Below are 20,899 nucleotides of genomic sequence, written 5' to 3' on the forward strand. Positions count from 1 at the left end.
ACTGATGACGTCTATTAAAACTGGCATCACAACATCTCGGTTATTGAAGCCATAATAAATTTAAATAAAAAACTAAAAATGTTAAAAAAAATTTCATATAAAAATGTCTAAAAATATATATGTATTAATCATATTTGTTCAAATTTATTATCAATATACTTACATATATGCATAATCTAAATTTTGTTGAATGAATGAAAATCAAGTTATCAGGTGTCGTGACTTCTATGGTCATTGACGCCAATGTCAATTACAAGACTACATAGTGTAGTTTACTATAATAGATACTGTATAATTAAAACTTGTAGGAAATAAAATTATATCTTATGTAAAACTCCAGCTTCTAAAATATATTTAAAAATGCCACTAGCATCATACATCACATCCTCTCCAAGGATCTTGGGAAGGATGTACCTGCCATCCCCAACCCAAGCTTCAGAGAGGTATCAAACTCTTAAATCCCCAAGACTGGGGCATTCAACCAGCAAATGCTTTACAGTCAAGAGGACTAAGCAATTCTCACAGTATGGGCAAGGCCTGCCCGTCATTAAAATCTCATGCATTAAACAAGTATGGCCAATGCGAAGATGACAAGAGGGCAGTTTCCCCATCTTCAGGGCATAAAGTTACACTTCCAAGGAGATATGACACTTTCAATCTCTCTCATCTTACCCTGGTCTAAAGAGTCCCAACACTGTTGCCAAATATCACAAGGAGAACCCAGCAAAATTTCACTCTTGATACCTCTGCGCTATTTTTTCAACAGCAGTTAAAATCCCATACAGCTCAGTTGTAAAATTTGTTGCCTCTAGAGGAAGTGCACCCCTAAAATTATAACCATTAGAATGTACTCCAAATCCAATGCCAGCACTGGATTTGGAGCCATCTGTGAATATAAAATTACTATTTTGATGACATTCTGAATGTTCTAAGAAAATGGATCGAATTTCTCTTGCCATATTTCTGTTAAAATCTGTAAAATAATGACAGAAAGAGACTACAACTTCCAGGAAGGGGTTGTTGGATTCGTAAAGGGAATCACTCCACTACTGGTCAGATTCAGGCTATTCAACAGTTGTTTTACTCTATATCTGTAAGGTTGTACTGATTTAGGATGAGTCTCATAGTAGCCAAAGAAATTCTTTATGCACTGTTTGAGATGCAAGAGAACCCAAAAGTCTCTGCAACCTACTGTATACCAGCATCTGATGACGGAAGACTGATGATACAGTTCCAGAGGCAGTTCTCCAGCATCAACAAGCAGACTTGAAATAGGTGAAGTTTTAAAAATACCTGTGGCTAGTTTAATGCCAGTATGGTGCACAGAGTCTAAAATTCTTAAACAACTGGGGGGCCAAAGAATATATTTCACATTCATATAACAATCTAAGAAGTGTTATGTGATCAGCTCCCCAGGATGTGTGTGCTAGGACTTTAAAGATATTTAAAATTTCTAGGCATTTAGCTTTCAGCATCTCAAGATGTGAAGCCCATGTCAACCTTCAGTCAAAAACTAAGCCCAAAAATTGGATTTCTTCTACACATGGGATTCTTTGTCCTTTAAGATATACATCAGGATCTGGACATAGTCCACGAATGTGGCAGAAATGAACAGCAACAGTTTTGCTGTTTGAGAACTTGAAGCCATTCAAATCTGCCCATTTGGTTATTCAATCAGTTAACTGAAGTTTTCTTTCAATTGTGGACATTCTTGCTCTGGAAAATGATAAAAAATATCATCCACAAAAATTGTATGAAGGACATCATGAGGAATAATTGCAGAGATGCCATTTATTGCCAAGGCAGAGTAACGCTGGGAACGCTACCTTGAGGGATTCCTTCTACTTGGCATTTTCTTTCAGACAGAGTATTACCTACTCTTACCTGAAAGTGTCCGTGTGTTAAAAATGCTCTCAGGAATAATGGCAACTCCCCTCTTAATCAGCATTCATGAATAAATTCAAGAATTCCACATTCCAAGCAGTTTCATATTCCTTTTCAAGGTCAAAGAATGCTATCACATGATGCTGCTTGGATGCAAATGACTCACAAATATATGACTCAAGACGGACTAGGGCGTCTGTTGTTGAGTGCAATTTTCGAAATTCACGCTGTACAGGTGATAAAATGCCCTTTTTTCCCAAAATCTAGACAAGCCTTGCATTGACCATCTTTTCTGTCATCTTGCACAGACAAGAAGTTAGTGCAGTTGGTCAGTAGCATGTTGGTAAAAACTTCTCCTTATCAGACTTTATAAAGCCTAAAATAATTGCTAGTTCCTATACAGCTGGGTAACTAGTGTCATGCCATAGCCTGTTTATAATACTTAATATAAAAAGCTTTGTGTTTATTGATACATACCTTATCATAACATAAGCAATGTCACCAGGCTCTGGGGCTGCATCATTACAAAAAGCTAGAGCTGAATCAAACTCCTTTTCATTAAAAGGCTTATTATATGACTCATCTTTATTTGCTGTAAAGTCAAGGGGTTTCTGTTCTTCTCGATTTCTATAATGAAAACCAGGAGCAGCTTCTGACTTTTGTGATACACCGGCAAAGTGCTCTGCCAGAGCATTACTTACCTCTACCGCACCAGTCATGAACTGACCATTCACTTTGAGAACTAGGGGTGGACTTGGTGTGAATTTTCCTGTTGTCTTCTGGACTTTTCTCCATACAGCTGAGGGCAGCGTTCTGTTAAATAAGGACACAAAGGATGACCAAGATTGACATCTTGCTGCTTTTGTTGCAAGGCAAATTGTGCTAGTGATTTCTTGTATATGATCATATTTTCTTCTGTACGGTGCCTGCGGTATCGAGTAAGAGCTTGTTTGGTAGCCCTGTGCAGTACCTGGAGTTCTGATGACCACCAAGGGACTGGTCACTTTCTGAAGAAACCTGTAATTTTAGGGACAGAATTTATACCCGCTATATGAAGAGTTCCATTTAGCAGGTCAACAGCATCATCAGTACTTTGAAATTCATGTGCATTCCCTTCAATTCCACTAAGCTCTTGAAATTTAATCCAGTCAGCTTTGTCCAGGTTCCACAGAGAGGAGCTAGGAATTGGTGGAGTATTGCTACTATTTATTATAATTGGTGTGTGATTGCTACTATGCCAATCATCCAATACTCTCCAGTTCAAGTACATAATGCAGTCAGAACTCACTATCAAATGGTCAATACATGACAAGGTGCCTGTTTGTATATGGAAATAAGTAGGTTCTCCTGTGTTGACGATCATTATGTCTTCATTTTCTATGAGTGAGGCAATAATATTACCCTGGTATTTGCTAAAACATCACCCTATACTGTAATGGGTGTCTACCATTCATATCTCCAAATACAGTAATAAGAATGGTTAAAGAAGTATATAGAGCAAATAGTATATCTTCACCCAATGTCGATTTGTACAGCCACTGCCTGCAGAGGAGTGCATAAAGTAAAGACTATTTGTCAGACATTGTGGCAAACATAAACAAGGCTCCTACCACGGTTCCCCATTTGTTGGTCATAAGGAGTCCTATAACTAACATATTCCCTTGGACAAGGAGTATTGCTGTCCAGCTTGCTCTCTTGTTGACAAGCAGTACTGTGATAGGAGAGCATTCATGGATGAGTAGTTTCAGCTCTTCATATGAGCCATCAGACCTTGACAATTCCAATGTAAGATGTTAGACATGAAAATTATTTATTTTTTGGAAAAGACTCTGGAAGAATTCTTTTCATTATTAATTTTTGGGTTACATAAATTTTTTGGATTTGATTTTGACCTTGATATCTTGGGCTTCACACTAATCTGTTTTTTTATTCTTTAGTGATCTGGCTAGAAGACCAATGAACATCAGCATTGACTTTGTGGATGTTTAAGTCATTCGGTTCACTGTCAATTAAGAAATGACTTCAATACTGTATATTGGATATTTTGGTTTTATGACCTTGGGGAGAAAGCGATGGGGGGGCTACCTGGTCTAGACACCTCCCCCTCTGGTAGCTCCTCAGAATGTTTGTCCTCTCCTAAGTTAGGCAGAGATATTGCCCTAGAGAGGTACGAAGATTTGTCTAAGGGGGGAGGGGAAGATTGTAAAAAAGGTAGTGTTTCTGCCTTGAGGGGTGTTGGTAAAACCCTCTGGGGATGTGAGCTTTCCTTGGCATGCTGTTTCCTTACTTCAGACAGTTGTTTGGTAGGCCTGAATGACCCTCTTTCAGCCTTAGAAGTTGGTGAATTTGTTGGCAGGAGAAAATTAGGTTATTCTTTTAATGCTTTGGCATAATTTTGTGTTGTGTTCATTAGGCATTTGGCATACCCAACAGTGATGTGTTCTGCATTAGAAGGGCTGCTTCTTCAATTTTGAAATTTGGACATATCCTCTCACTAGTTTATGGTCCATACCACAATTTAAGCATTTTGCATCAAGCATGCAGTCTCCATGCTCAGCTCTAGAACAGTTATTGCATACTTTATCATTTGTACAGGCTTTAGACGGGTGTCCAAATTTGAAACAACTGAAACATTGCAAAGGCTTCTGTCTAAAGGGCTTAACTCCTATTCTTTCCCCTTCACTGTCTACATATAGAGGTATTTCTGGATCTTCAAATATCAATATAACCCAGGACAGGGTTCGAAAGCTTTTGCAACCTTTTGTAACTTTTTATAAAATTAACAAGAATACCATTGAATATTACTGTGGACCTGATATACAGCATATCCCGTTCTCGATTTAGAGAAGAAAGACCTAAATATAACCATTGATGTTTTGGGAACCTTATGTACCTTTCAGACGTCTTTTGGACACATATCTAGAATTTCTTCTCTCTTAAAGTCATGCAAATCTCTATTAAATACCATTCCTCTGCCATAACTAAAGTTAAGGCGGGGCTTGATATCCATAGCCATTTCCTTATCTGTTTTTAAAAGACTGAGCATGACAGATTGTGTCTTCAACTTTGCACAAATTAGGACAGTCTTCTTTCCAAATAGTGTAATATCTCCTGACTTAATGAAAATCACTTTCTTCTAAAGATATCCTCTGGTTTTAAAAGAAATTATAATTTTCTAATTTAGCAGCTGCCAGAAGCCACACAGGGAGTTTTGATTTCCTCTCTTTTACACCTTCTGATTCAGATTTTGCAGGATCTTTTGCATACCAGTCAATTGTGCAAATGTGGCTATTTTCCATGCATTGTGATCAATTGCTTGCATTTAGGCTGACTTTTTCTCAGTGAGAAAGAAAAGTTCCTTTGAACCCCAAAAGACACGCTGGGCCATTTTTGGGCATCCCTACAAAATGGCTGAATTGCAATCAATTGTGCAAATGTGGCCATTTTCCATGCATAGTATTCAATTGCTTGCCATTTGGCTGCATTTTTCTCAGTCTGAAGGAAAATTCCGTTTGACCCCCAAAAAGTACCTGAGGCTAGGGTATCTTTACCATTCAGGCCATTTCTGGGCACCCCTACTATAAGGTAAAATTGCAATCAATTGAGCAAATGTGGCCATTTTCCATGTACGGTGATGAATTGCTTACCTCTAGGCCTCATTTTTCTCAGTTTGAAGGAAGAGTCCCTATGACCCTTAAAAAACACCAATTTTTGGGTACAGTACCCCTGAAAAATGGCAAAATTGTAAGCAATTGTGCAAATGTGGCCATTTTCCATGCATAGTGATCAATTGTTTGCCATTACGCCACATTTTTCTTAGTCTGAATGAAAAGTCCGTTCGACCCCCAAAAAACACCCAAGGCTTTAGCCTTAACATTCGGGCCATTTTTGGGCACCACTGCAATATGACCGTATTGCAACCAATGTGTAAATGTGGCCATTTTCCATGCATATTGATCAATTGCTTGCCATTCGGCTGCATTTTTCTCAACCAGCACAAACAATATTTATCTCAAAATTCAACATCCTGCTAGCACAGTTATCATACCTACAAAACCTGGCATTCTTAGCCTTAATTCCAGTGGAAAAATAAATGTACAGTACTGGGAAAGCTGCAAACAGCCAAAATCATGAAATACATGCCAACAAGCGCCTATGATGCAATGGTGGCAAGGAGAATTCTGACAAGAGCTAAAACACCCAAAATACACCTACTGGAGTACAGGTGTACTAGAGTCATCTGGGGTAAACCATTCAATCTTCTTTTGTTTGAATGCTGACCCACCCATCAACGCAGAGATATAAGCTATCTTCAACAACTGGTAAGATTCATCCCAAATAATTACTGTACAGTTAAATCAAATATGGAGCATAACTGAAAAATAATTTGTGTGTGTCTGACACTGGTACACAAATATATGCCTCAACTTGTCCTAGTCCACTTCTTCCACTGAATGTATATACTGTAACATTATTTCCTCCATAATCTAGACTCCGAAATGTAATAATAAAAAATTAAATACACAATACTTTTTGACAGATAATAATCAAATATGCTGACTCACCAAAAATACTGAGCGGATTTAAGCACACAGGGGTAGATGAAGAGATGTGGCTACCAGCTGTGATTACATCATATCAGCTGACGAGGGGGCTGGACAGGAACGATGAACACTTGTTGGTCCAAAGGCCTAAAAAATTAATCATTGGTTGACTGAGTTATCATCATCAATTAATGTTTACACTCCTGTAATATTTGATTATTATATGAAAGTTTGCCATTTACTTTATGTAAAATCTGAGTCAAGATTACTGAGCACTCCAAAGTCAAGCTATACTGTATTACACATGAAAACATTAGGTTACATATCCCACATCTAAGTTTGTTATGTAAAAGTTTTAACATGTAGATAAAAACAAATTTTTTAAAGTTAGTTGTTTTCATAGATGCACAAATCAGAGCCTTTTGAGTAGGAATATTCTTAAGTGGTGAGAAAATCTGTGGTCAAAGTCTGGTATTATGTAGTTAACTGCTGGTATGTGAGTAAATGAAGAAACTACCATCATTAAGCACTTTTTCCTTCATCATCAAGAACTGAGTGGAGTGGTTAAAGTGGGGCTATCATAAAAACTCTGGTCTGTATACTTAGAAAAATAAAAATTATTTGAAAAATCTGTGATTTGTTTCTATACGAATACAAACCATCACATTTTATTTATGAGACTTACTCCTCAGGTGGGAGAGTCTCTTGACTGACTGGCAAGCTGAACCTCCTTCAGGAAATGTCATGTTCCTGATCACAATAGTGAGCAGTGAAACTCAAGTAACCTTCTAAATGGTCTGGCACTAGGGTCCCAGGGTGATAGGACCCTGTGCCTGAGAGATAAGTGAAAGGATTCTCACAAATGTGACCCCATAAGAGTGACACAAGTCAAAAGGCAATTATAATCTGGTCAATATTAATTGACTGGCTTAGATTACAGCTCTACCACTGCCAAACACCCACCCTCACCTTTTAAAAGGGAGAGCAGAGAGAGTTACTCTTTGTAAGCCAAAGTTCTATGCCCACTCGTGCACCTGCCTTGCTGACTAACAGACATGAAGGGAGACCATACCCTTGCTTCTTGACATACACATAAGCTACCACAGTTGTTCTAACTAATCAACACTATTAAGTGACCCACTGCATGATCATGGAACACTTGCAAGGCTGGCAGCTCTGCTCAAATTTCCAAAATGCTGACATCCACCTAAGGAATACAAGCCTCTGAGCGCTTCAGGTAACCAATGTCAATTTAGCTGCTGCTGAGTGAAAGCATGCGACATCACCTGTAGGGAACAAGCTTCTCCAGAGCCGAGTGCTGAAAGAGTCTTATCTGACAAAGCTGGCTAGTACTTTCATTTTAACTATTCTTATTCAGGGTTATTCCTGTCATTATTATTATTATTATCATTCAGAAGATAAGCACCTAATCATATGGAGCAAGCCTAAAGGGGCCACTGACTTGAAATTCAAACTTCCAAAGAATATGGTGTTCATTTAAATGAAGTTACAGAAGATACCAGGAAATACAGAAAGATCAGTTATTGGAATAGAAAAAAAGATAAATTAATAAATACATAGATAAACATATATTCAAATTATTAAAATACAAGGTAAATTGTTTTAGGATAGTATTGCAATGTGAGGGATAAAAGAACTCTGGAATTGAGAAGTTTGAAAGCATGGCACAATTACTACATGTTAGTGCTGCTGTTCAGCAAATCTGGTTGCTTTAGCAGGAAAAGAAGATCTGGGATCTGTTAAAATACAACTTATGAAAAACTGACAAACATGAGACCATTCACTGATGGTCAGTCATGACAGGAATTGCTCCAAAACCTCCATGAGCCTGCTTACAAGAGTGGACTCTGTAAGCATACCCTGGTTCACTGCCTGCTGCATGGGCATGGTTCTGACTAATGCCAGTTTATTATGTTCCCCAAGTTGTGACAAAAGGTGAGGAGACAGTCATGTTCTTAAGCAACTACACCTCTGAAGAGACAAAGACAAGCCAAAATCTAGGCCACACAGCAGCTGTAAACTGTGAATGGGTTCAACCTAATGTCATGGTAAACAATTGTTTGAATAACCAGGGGGCTGCCGCCTATCCAAAACAAAGGGCTTTGAACTGGTTAACAACGTTGTTTCGTATGTGATAAATGGGCACCCGAAAGCATATGTTCTTCAGATCTGCTGAAAGCATTTATTCACTCTCTCTGCAGGTATCCAACACAGACGGACTGATGACCAGTCTTCAACCACCACCACCTGGAAGAGGTAACTGTAGATGCCAGGAGAGTGGTTTTTCTCCAGCGTCCCCTTTACTTCTTCCAACACTGTAGTTTTATTAGATATATTGTACCACCTCTTATATCCTTCAATTTGGGAGATCACTGTGGGGAAGCAGGGATTCGGGTTGGAGAAAAAAACAAACAAGTGAAATAAAAGGATGGATTTAACCTAACCTAAGCTAGGAGTCCAGTCCTTACCTAGCCAAGGTGGCTTTACCCATCCTGGACCTGCCACGACCTAACTTAACCTAGGGCCCAAGGTTCTTAACCTAGCCAGAGGGTTTCAATCCCTGAACACTCCATCTACTGTAACCTAACCTTGGGCACAAAGGGACTGCTCCCCTAGACCCCTAACCTAACCTAATCTAGGGGTTGGGCCAGGTCCATACCTGGTCAGGAAGCTTCAGCCCCCTGGACACCCCCACCCCCCCAAACCTAACCTAGTGCTCCAGGGCCTTACCTAGCCAGGTTGGGGGAGGAATTCATTCTTCCCTACCTAACTTGGACACTGTAAATTCAAATAATTGGATTACAACCAAATCTAACTAAGGATACTGGGACTTTAGCTAGCTCGGGACCTTTGCTACCTAGACCCCCATCTAATATAACCTAGATCACCGTGGCTTCACCTGGCCCACCACTGGCAATGTCACTTTAGGCTAGAAACTTCAATTAATCTTATATTAATATCAATCCAAATTTATGTATAACGGATATATTAGAATAGGCTACATCCTTGTATTTTACTCTTTCCGTATTTTTTCCACCCAAAAACTCCCAGTTTTCCACTGTGGTGACCACTGCTATGGAGGGTAGCATATAGCGTAGTCTTAAGAGTGACAGGGGCCATTATTATTTTAAAACTAGAAAAACGTCAATTGTCATAAGCTCACTACCTTATTATTTTTAAAACTAGGCAAATTTTTACAACCAAATTTGGTATCAAATTTACCGACACAGATAAGCCTATAGAAGAAATAATGGGTAAATGGGTAACTGACTTTCGAATGTTTACTTACTAAGAAACCACTGGCTGATTAAAAAAAAAAAAGGCTGTACATTCAAGGTAGAAACTGCAAAAAATTATAAATGAACTTTGAACCACAATCCTCCTTGTAGGCCTACAGTATGATTTTTAAAACTAGTACCTGTGCTATCTCCTGCTCAAAGCTTGCTTACCAGGGCATGAAACTGAGTAACAGTCTGGTGTGGACCTCAAGGTCTTCCCAAAATACAAATGCGTATCACCAACTGCACCAAACCTCTTGACGGAAGGAATCGAAGGATAAGAAATATGAGGATCCATAACTACCAGAGTGTTTTCATAAGACTGGCTTCTTTCACTTTTGTAATATATTCGAGATTAAGAGGAAAAGTGGCAGATTGGGTGTTAGACTGGAATACCATAATAAATTAGATTATTCAGACAGCAGGATTTTATATATATAAATATTTGTATGTGTGTACACACATACATACATGAAATTCTTTGAAGATGGATTCCAGAACATTGGTATGACGCATAGTATTAGCTGGAAGTAAAGAAGGCACTAGAGATGAAAAATGGTGAAGCAATTGGACCAGATGGAATTCCTGCGGAGGCGTGGAAGAGCCTGGGAGAAGAAGGAAATTAGGAATAGACTTGCTGTGGGAACTAGCAAAGAAAATATAGTCAGGAAATGATACTAAAAGAATGGAGAGAACGCTTTATTCTGCCTATCTATTAAGAGAAGGGTGACATCCAGCCTTCTGCTGATGATGGAAAAACACCAGGTCCAGGAAAAGCAGAAAGGACTGCACATAGCATTCATAGATCTAGAAAAGGAATATGATAGAGTTCCACGCCAAGAGGTTTGGAGGTGTCTGCGAGTGAAGGGAACACCGGAGAAGTATGTGAGGTTGGTCCAAGATATGTATGAAGGAGCAAAAACGCAGGTTAGAAGCAGCGTTGGGTTAACTGAATTAATACCAGTAAGAGTTGGTTTACATAAGAGATCTGCTTTAAGTCCGTATCTTTTTGACCTGATAATGGATGTGCTATCTCAAGGAATAAGAGTTCAATCCCCCCGGTGCATGTTGTTTGCTGATGACATCGTGTTATTCAGCACCAACAGAGGTGTGTAGTGGGGTCACAGCTAGAGCAATGGAGGCAGGCACTGGAAGACAGAGGATTAAAGATCAGTAGGAAGGAGACTGAATGTCTAAATTTTAATGAAGATCAAGACTCCATGGTAGGGATAAGGTTGAACCGAGTACAGAAATTTAGGTATCTTGGTTTAACAGTGGCTGATGATAGAAATTTGGATGTAAAAAAATACACAGAGTGCAGGCTGGATGGAAAAATTCTGCAGTCTTGTGCGACTGCAGAAGCAACATAAAGGTTAAATGAAGAGCGTATATGACAGTAGTGAGACCAGCTTTGATGTATGGAGCAGAAACATGGCCGGTAAAGAGAGTGCAAGAGAAGAAATTGGATGTGGTAGAGATGAAAATGCTCAGGTGGATGTGTGGAGTAACAAAAATGGGCAGGATAAAAAAATGAGAGAACAAGAGGAATGACTAAAGTTGTAGAGCTATCAAAGAGGCCCAGGAAAGAAGACTGCAGTGGTATGGCCATGTGATGAAAAGGGATGAGACATGTGTGGGGAGGAGAGTGATGTACTGTAGATGGAGGTGCCTGGTGGGAGAGCAAGAGGACCAACCAAGCGAAGGTGGTTGGATGTAGTCAGAGAAGACCCGAGAGACAAACAATTGTCAGAGGACGATGTGTTTGACCAAGCCAGGTGGAGGAAAGCTGTCAGAAACATCGACCCCACATAGAAAGGATGCAGAGAAAGATGATGTGTATATATATATATATATATATATATATATATATATATATATATATATAATATAAATAAGAATTTATACTGTGAGAGAAGTGCTAGTTTATTAATGAAGCAAGCCACTTATAAGGCGGGATGCGGACGTCTGCGTACTTCGCAGAGACCACGGGTACAAAGATTTACAGGTGACCTGAGGTCAAACTAATTCTTTACAAAAACAGGACAGGTTCATACAGAAAACATAGTGATCAATAATGTCTGACACATAACACAAATAATTCGTTACTTGTACATAAAGCATGATTGTTCAGAAAGACAATAAATATACAATTTACAATCATGGTGATAAACATATATTCTGATCGACCTTAGGTCGATGTGAAGGCACCGCAGAAAACAGAATGTTCTCTATAGAGAACGCGTTGAGCGGGGACTTTATAATACATATATTTTTTATTCACAATGGCGCCTTGAATTATTTGCTTTTACGTGGAGTGGACGCTGGAGCAAAGGTAAAGCAGTCAGACAACTCAGTGGGAAGTCACGAACGAGAATGGACGGAAAGTAAACGCAGAAAGCAATGCACCTTGGAGATTGAAGAATTTAAATGAAAAATCAATAGAGGGTGAGAAAAAAACAAACAGAGTGAGATAAACAGTAGAAGAGGTTATGAAAAACGGTGATGTTAATGGATGTCCATAAAGAAAAAAAAAATTTGCAGTTAAGAACAAAAAATGGCAAGCAATTGAAAATGTGTAACAAATAAAGGAAGAATTTGATCAAGTTTATGCCGACCTATTTAAAGGAGTGGAAGCATGAACAGTGGAGGAAAAATATTTTGAAGAAATAAGCAGATTAAAATTAACTGGATGGCAAGTAGTAAATATCAAGATCTTGGAAAACAGGAATACGCGAGATAGTGAGCCGTTGAGCAATAGGTTAGAATAGCAAAACATGGGTAAAGGTATAAACGAAAGTATTAAAATATTCGTAAATGACAGAGGTCCAGGTAGTAACCTTTGAAGAAAGGAATAAAATTGGAATTTTTTACAGTAAATAAATCACAGGGAAGGGAAACTTCTTTCTATATTAAATACATAAGCAAGGTCTTCGAAAAATTAAGGTTGAGGAAAACTGAAGAGGAAATTAATGAAATTTTGAGTAAATTAGAATCCACCAAGATCATTTGGTTGCTCTCAATGCCATTACTGACATTGGTGAGACTTGTTCACACACCAGCCCCTGCAAAAAAACCTTTGAAAAACCCGGGAGAGGGGGTGGGGGCGAAGGGGTCAGCTTACAGATATAATGGAATTAACTAACGTCTCCACCTCAACCTTACTTCGCAATCCAGGAACTCGTTTACCTGTGCTTTAATGAGTCTTACGATATGTGATAAAAACTCGGGCAAATGTTTGGTACAAATCATCCCCCAAGGAAGTGTCCTGCATGCAAGAAGTGTCGCTTACTTCATGTGGACATGATAATCATCTTGCCAGGACGTGTATGTCTCTATTGTGAAGATATTTGGACACGAGGTCGAAATCTTTAACAGGTCAGAAGAAAATGACAAAAAATCAAGTGAAAGGAGCTTTGACAAAAATAAAGGTTACCATACAGAGAAATAAGATCTTTTAGAATGTGGAAAAGTAATTGTTCTCAATGAAGTAACACCTGAGAGTCAAGCAATTATGGAAAAATTAAATGTTAAACTAAAAGATGTCAAAAGTGTTACACTTACAGTTAAGGCTGATACTGGTACAAATTGCAATATTATGCCAGTAAGATGCTTAGTGCAAATGTTCCCAGATGAACTTAAATGAGCCCATGTCATATATTAAAGAACTCCTAATGAACATTAAGGGAGCATTGATATTTCTTTGCAACTTGATGTGTCTGACTGATTTGATGTTTGATTTCATGCAAGCGTTAAGGTCAATTTTATCTTACAACAGGAACAGTCTTAAGAATGCTCAGTATTTTAATTAAAATTTCGGCTGCTGTTTATTCATTTAATCATTTATTTGTCTTTTACTTTGGTTATTTTTCAGTAGGAGAATAGGTACCAGTCCTCGGGCTGGAGAGTTAAACAGTGGGCCTAGCGACACGCTGGCCACGTGTCATAGGCACTGGGACCTGTCCCCTACTATGAGCCTACAGAGGCCCAGGCGGACTTTAACCTAACTTGATTTTTTGCTATGGTTTCCTTCGTTGTATTTGTAATTTTCACATGCGGGCATTCTATTCTGCGGAAGCGTATATACCAAGAAAACAATACTTTTAGCTTGTTCATTAATATGTGCACGCTCGAATAATAATAAAAATGCAAACTCTGTCATTGTGAGCAATGCTTCCGCACTTTCACAAAAAGAGTGGGTGACGGATCGTTATTGGTTGGGGGTTGGGGTAAAGGGGAGTGGTGCGCTTCACTGGTCAGGGAGGAGAGGGCTAGCAGCTGGGATTGAACTTCGGCACCATAACGCCGTTTCCTTATCTGTCATATCGGTTACCATCTCGCTATCAAGATAAAGATCTCGGGCAGGCAACCCTAGCAATTATGTTTCTTTTTTTCAACAACGCTGCACTATTTTACTGGCAGCTCGACTTAACCTGAAATTAGGACGAAGGTGAAAGCGTCGTTTTGTATTGAGTATTTCTCCGAGGTATTGTTTCCAAAATTAAAGGAGCAAACGGTCTACTAGGAGGTAGCGTGAGAACGCTGGCCTTAAAGGAGCTCCCCTATGAAAAGTATCTCTCTGTGAGGTCACCACCTAAAACATTAACTGGCACTAGGAGGTAAGATAAGAAAGCTTATCTTGTTGTTTCTCAACCTGAAGATTTTTCTGTCTGGCGATATCGCGACGGAACATTAATAACGAACTATCAGAGTAATTACTGAAATTCTAATTAGATGTTATTCAATGACGCATTTCCATGGCAACAGCCGAAGGCATTTATATTTTTTTGAGGGAAACACTGAACGTAGTGTTAACTGATTATATACATCCAGTTTCTCATGGTAACTAATTAAAAGTTGCTTTAATGTAAAGGATTGGTCGTCATGCTAATGAAATTTTTTCTTACCCACATGGTCACAGATTAGAGTTCCAGGTTTTTAACTTAAACTGCATGCTCTCAGGCCCATTAACCCTTGCGGATCGTTGTCAGTGCCATAATCACTCTTAGTTAAGTAGAAAATATAATTAGAGGCCATGGAACCATTGTTGATAAATGATAAAAGTCTTGTCTAATTAATCGCACTACGTGTCTCCTTCACTGCTACCTTTTGTGACCTTGGAAGATGAGAGCGAGTGTGAAGTGAGGTTGCATAAGACGTGAGAGTTTATAACAGTGAAACAAAGGCTGGCAGTGAAAAGTTTGCCGAGTTCATATTAAAAAAGGACTAGAATTGCTCCTGTTTTTCTGATCAGTTATTGAGTAGTGACCATTCGTTCAGAGATCGGATATCCATTTGAACGGTCATTTGAAGATGCTCGATGTTACTCCATCAATTTAGAAAACAATTTCTAAAACGAACCAACACTTGTTTTGTTTCAAGTATTTTTTAATAAAATCATTCACTTCACTTTCAATTATGTCCATAATGTATTATTTACTAAAATCTTCACAGGTACAGCGGGCAAAAAAACCCACTTCTTGAGTTAATTTATTTATCTCATAAACGATACGAAACGTTATAAGCAGAATCATGAGATGATTATGAACTGAAGGTAATCAGTTGCATAATGTGGGCTTTTGTTAAGTTAATCAGAGCCACGGTACGTTTCTTGAACGTACTAAACGAACCCATAACAACAAATCTGAGTAAACCTTGATTTACCATATTTTATTTTTTTAACAGAACAATGAAAGCGACCGTCTCGAATTTCACCCAGGGATAAGCAACGATTGCGCTCCTGCCAAAGGTTGAAGACTACGACGTTTGATACTTTTTTTTCTTTAGACTTCTTTAATACGTTTCAGCATGTTTATTCTGTTTCTACTACACGGTATTGCTGACCATTGTTGTTTTGATGAGTCAGCATTATAAATAATTTTATACATGTTTTCTCTTGGCTACGTTCTAAGGAAGTTCTCTCCATTTGCCGAGTGGTGACAAATAATTTCTTGCCAAGTAGAATATATGGGATATTATTTATTCAAAAACTTTAAATAATCAGTCTTTCAGTCAGCGACAAAACACACGCCTCCAACACTCCCCAGATACATGAACGTACATTAAACAACAGCAGTTTTATTGCACATTTTGACAAATGATTTTAAAATTTCCTTCTCACTTTCATGGAACGTATTCCCTGCACTTCTTGTCTTCCGGCGCCTAATAAGAGATGCTACATTTTACAACACGAAATTTCTCATAGAAAACGCAAAATCAGGATTAAAACAAGGCAGTTTGATTCATCTTTTAACCCCTTGGCTAATGATTTGTTTCTCTAAAGAAAGATTCTGCACCCTCTCGCCATGTCACGCACCTGCGTAGAAGCCTCATTTCCGGTACCATAATCCTTTTGTATATACTGCACCACTGAAATCTCTTATTCTCTCGACACAATCAAACCACCCCAAATTAGTGATGCATCTTTTCACTTGCACAAACATTTTTGATCAGACCGTCTTACCATTACATTTCTCACTATTTTAACCATTCTCACTCCAAAGAACACTGCACATGCAATATATATATATATATATATATATATATATATATATATATATATATATATATATATATATATATATATATATAAAGTACATATATACATACATGCATATATGTATTTATACGTATATTTATATATAGATATATATGTATAAACATGTATGTATACATACATATATATACATGTTTCTACGTATATATATATATATATATATATATATATATATATATATATATATATATATATATATATATATATATATATATATAGCTTTTCATATTACTGGTAATATTTCAAATATCCCCGCATTCTTCCAGGGCTTCATAGCATAAACAAAAAACGTTATGCTGCTATATTTATTAATTCCCAGGTCAGCAGCTCCTTAAACCCACGGTCTTCCTCAATTCTACACTAGATTTACTTGACTGACATTATAATACATAGCAGAGTACAACCAAAAGATTTATTCAGAAACAAGAATCCAAATTCAAAATATAACATAAGTATAAGAGTCTTGTAAATGAAGGTTAACGAAGTTCTCCATCCTTTTCACTTCTTTCCTTATTTGGATCCATAACTATCTAGATAAATGTTATGAGGCTATAGCAAAAATATTTCACCGTCTTCGTAGTCATGTACAACCCTCAGCGCCATGGTAAAATCTTGTTCATATTTCCGCACATAGATTTGTAACAACGTTCATTGAGTAGCACTGTATATATTCCGCATAACTTGTGACATTCTTAATATAGCAGCAGTACAAAACAATAAATTTTTTCCCATTTAAAGATCCTATTTCATAAATATATTTACTTCTGTTCCTCCAATTATAAACAACCAGTAACACACTCAGCAACTAATTCTAATTTACCATAACTAAGTGAATTGCTAATATTTAAAGTCGCCTCATTTACCAACTCCCTAATTTTCAGATTTTTACTTCCAACCGATAATTCAAGGCTTTAAGTATATCCATATCCGAACTTTGCAACATACGGTATCTCGTCTTCTCTGTCTCTTACAGTTACACATTTGACAACTTCTGAAGGACACTCTTCCTTCAAAGGACACACTTTCTTCATCTAATTACCAACACAGTCACCACAAACCCTATCATCATCATCATCATTATTCATCTTACATACCTTCTCGACATGACCAAATCTCTGACAGTGAAGCAGGTCAGCGCATATCTATCACGCGGGTGACATGCAACACAGATATTGGAAAAGGACCTTTTGTGCACATGTCATCCACGCTTTTCAGTAATATGCCCCGTGAACTGAAAGAGAAAACAAGTTATATTCTATTTAAGAAAACTAAACTATGACCGGCAAACAGAAAGATGCTCAGCTGAAGGACTAAGTAAAACCCGACTGGAAGGCCTCCAGAAATAAACATGGGGAATGGGAGATTAGGAGTCTCAACACAACACTCAAAAAATTGTACATTATAACACTTTTACGACTTTGCTTTATTCCAGAACTGCTAGCACTACTGTTTTAACAAAACTGATCCACGCTTCATCTTGTCCAAAGTCCACGTAAATTTTCCACAATCACACTTCTTTAATGTCTTACATTCTCAAGCAAAACCTACTCATACTATCAAACCTATTCCCATCTGTCCCAATCAAAGCCTTCTCTTATACAGAGTTCTTCCACTACATGGAAATCCTTCCCAAAAAAAGTTGTCTTCAAGGCATAAATGATAAATCATTGTGGGTTATGTTTAGATGTACACAACAGATTTTACAGAATCTCTAAACAAACATTGGACATAAAGATTTCCTATTAAAATGAAAAAAGGCTAATGTGTGATAAAAAAAAACCACCCCTTAGATTAAAGAAACATTTTATGTTCTAAAAATTTAAAACAGGACGAAGCGACGTCGCAGATTTCCTAAATGTCTTTTAGTGTACCCATTCTGATGATGAGTAAATATTTGAGGCTGGATTTTTAATGTATGAAGTTCATCTTCAATCGATTTCCAAGTCAAAGATAAAATGAAACGAAAATGATCATGGCTCCATGAAACTGTAACCTGTTCTATTTGAAGAACCGAAAAGAAACGGAGAGCGAGATCTTGGAACAATATAGTTCGTCCGGGCAGGCGTTATTCTAACTTTGACAGGTAGCCAGCCAGTGCAACTCAAACAATACAGGGGTAATCCTATCCCGATGTGTGACATACTTTATTGATCTTGCTTTCTATTAGGGTATCTTGAAGCTTTCTAAATTGTGCAATAAGCATATCTTGATAGACAGAGGTTAATGCGAAAACAGACATTATCATTCATTAAAGTTTGACGCCAGTTTTTCCTTGAAAGGAAGCTAACACAATAGGATGCTCATATATTTATAAAGAGAAGGGAGAGGCGAAAACAGACGAAACCGAGCTCGCTAAAATTAAAGGGGTGGAAACAAGGCAAAAGTTATTTCCCTGAAACTTTTTCCCCCGACACGCAGTTAAGCTTTCAGGTCGACTAACCATTCAATTAATTTTGAACGTAGGGAAGTTTACCCTCAAGTTTATAAAAGTCTGACTTTTCAAAACATTATATATAAAAGTCTGACTTTTCAAAACATTCTGTATAATGTAAAAGTTTGACTTTTCGAAACATTCTAAGGCATGCTATAGTGACTAATTTTTAGAAATTCGCATTTAGTTTCGTTTAACTTTGAAGACACCTTCTCTAGGCACACCGAGAAGGTACAGAAAAAATATAGATTCACGTAAAATAAACGAATTGTGGCTGATGGCCGCACCAGGGTGTTCAGGAATAAGCAACAAACACTCTCACGATGCGGTACAGACTGAAATCTGTATGCAGGATGGTTGTTAGTCTTAGTCCATTTAAATAATTAAATTATCAGATTAATAAATTATTACATTCTTAAATTTTTCACAGTTTGATTAGAATGCCTAAAATCTCTAGCAGTAATGTGAAGGAAGTTGCAAGCATTCAAAAAAAAAAAGCATTCTGATGTGCACCATTTTTAATAAAAGGCATTTGAGAGGAGAGAGAGAGAGAGAGAGAGACTAATAATAACTATTCTTGTTATCGAGAATTCCCGCAGTGTCAGCGATTAAGTAAATTTTTGTTTTATGTAAAGTTGACAAGCGGTTTAATTTGACGACACCAGGATTTGCAGTAAATTTGTGTAAACTGGATATATAAGCGACGGAATAGACATTTTGATAAGCATTTCGCCACCCGGTAAATTGCTTGTAGCTCGGACTGATCACGTCAGACTGACTGATCAGTCTAAACTGTCAGTATGGACTTCCCGTTCGTAAGCATTGAGAGTAAATATGTATGAAATATGACTGTAGAGTTATAATCTATTCACTAATTGTATGATGTTTCTTAATAATAATAATAATAATAATAATATAATAATAATAATAATAATAATAATAATAATAATTATTATTATTATTATTATTATTCATTTGGAGCGAGGCAAAATGGCCTCCACCTCACTTAAAAGCTTTAAAGAAAACAGACTGCAAGTAATTATAAAACAAACAAACAAGCAAACAAGAGCAGCCAAGGGAAGATAAGGGCAGCAAACCCAGATAAGAATGAAAAACAAAGATAAACAAGCCGACAAAATTAAAGTGTTTCTTAATAAGCGGCTTTTTACGACATACGCTGGCCTATATATGCATTACAGTGACCCGCGTTACGTAACGAAGCGGATATCGTTTCATGCTTTCAGTAACTCCATATTATTACTATTATTATTATTATTATTATTATTCAGTAGATGAACCCCATTCACATGGAACAAGTCCACTGGGGTTTGATTGACTGATTTATAGATTTTAGGCATACTTGCCAAGCACTGGGGCAATATACTACCTCAGTTTTACCAGACCACTGACCTGATTAACAGCTCTCCTAGGGCTGGCCCGAAGGATTAGACTTATTTTACGTGGCTAAGAACCAACTGGTTACTTAGCAACGGGACCTACAGCTTATTGTGGAATCCGCACCACATTATGGCGAGAAATGAATTTCCATCACCAGAAATAAATTCCTCTAACTCTTCAGCGCTAAAAGCCCATAAGGGCCACTGACTTGAAATTCAGGCTTCCAAAGAATATGGAGTTTATTCGAAAGACTGTAACAAGTTTAACATCTGGAAACACGATTTTTTCCTACGACACGTCCCGAGATTAATTCATTCTGCTTAAGGAAGATGAAATTCAAGCATGTGTTGCATGTTTATATATCTGGACTGTTCAAAGAGCTGAAGTCCACACGCGTTCAGTGACGCACGCACTGACAAACGTGCAAGTTATGGTGAGCACATGAAAATACTCGTACAATCTGCTTTCGTTTCTTATTTCCTATCAGTAATTTATCATTTACTCGAAAGTCCAACTCGGTCTCTCGGCCAATACATTTTTTCCTCTTTTCATATAACAGTCGCTCATTATTTTCGTTGGCTGGTTTACTAAATGATACACAAGATAAAAGACTACGAGGGTCTCTTATCCATATCCCTGGCTCGCCCGTCATATGCCCCGTTGGAGGTCAGGCTTCGATAATTATCGATGTTTTATATTTGGAAGTTTAACGATAACGCTGATTACGATCTCTGAGATTAATCAGGTGCAATCTAATCGATACGATGCCTGTTTCATTTAGTTTCATTCG

The 20,899-nt window shown here is 37.7% G+C and overlaps 1 long non-coding RNA gene across 2 annotated transcripts in view; it reads right to left on the minus strand.

The window, feature by feature from the left end:
* Positions 1-20,899, minus strand: part of LOC136835441 (uncharacterized) — a 65,796-nt gene that overhangs the window by 19,647 nt on the left and 25,250 nt on the right. For both annotated transcript variants that reach the window (XR_010852154.1, XR_010852155.1), the window contains exon 3: positions 6,450-6,575. This is a non-coding gene — a long non-coding RNA (uncharacterized lncRNA). The remainder of the gene's footprint in view (positions 1-6,449; positions 6,576-20,899) is intronic.

Source organism: Macrobrachium rosenbergii, chromosome 55 (genome assembly GCF_040412425.1).
Source record: "Macrobrachium rosenbergii isolate ZJJX-2024 chromosome 55, ASM4041242v1, whole genome shotgun sequence".
NCBI lineage: Eukaryota > Metazoa > Arthropoda > Malacostraca > Decapoda > Palaemonidae > Macrobrachium > Macrobrachium rosenbergii.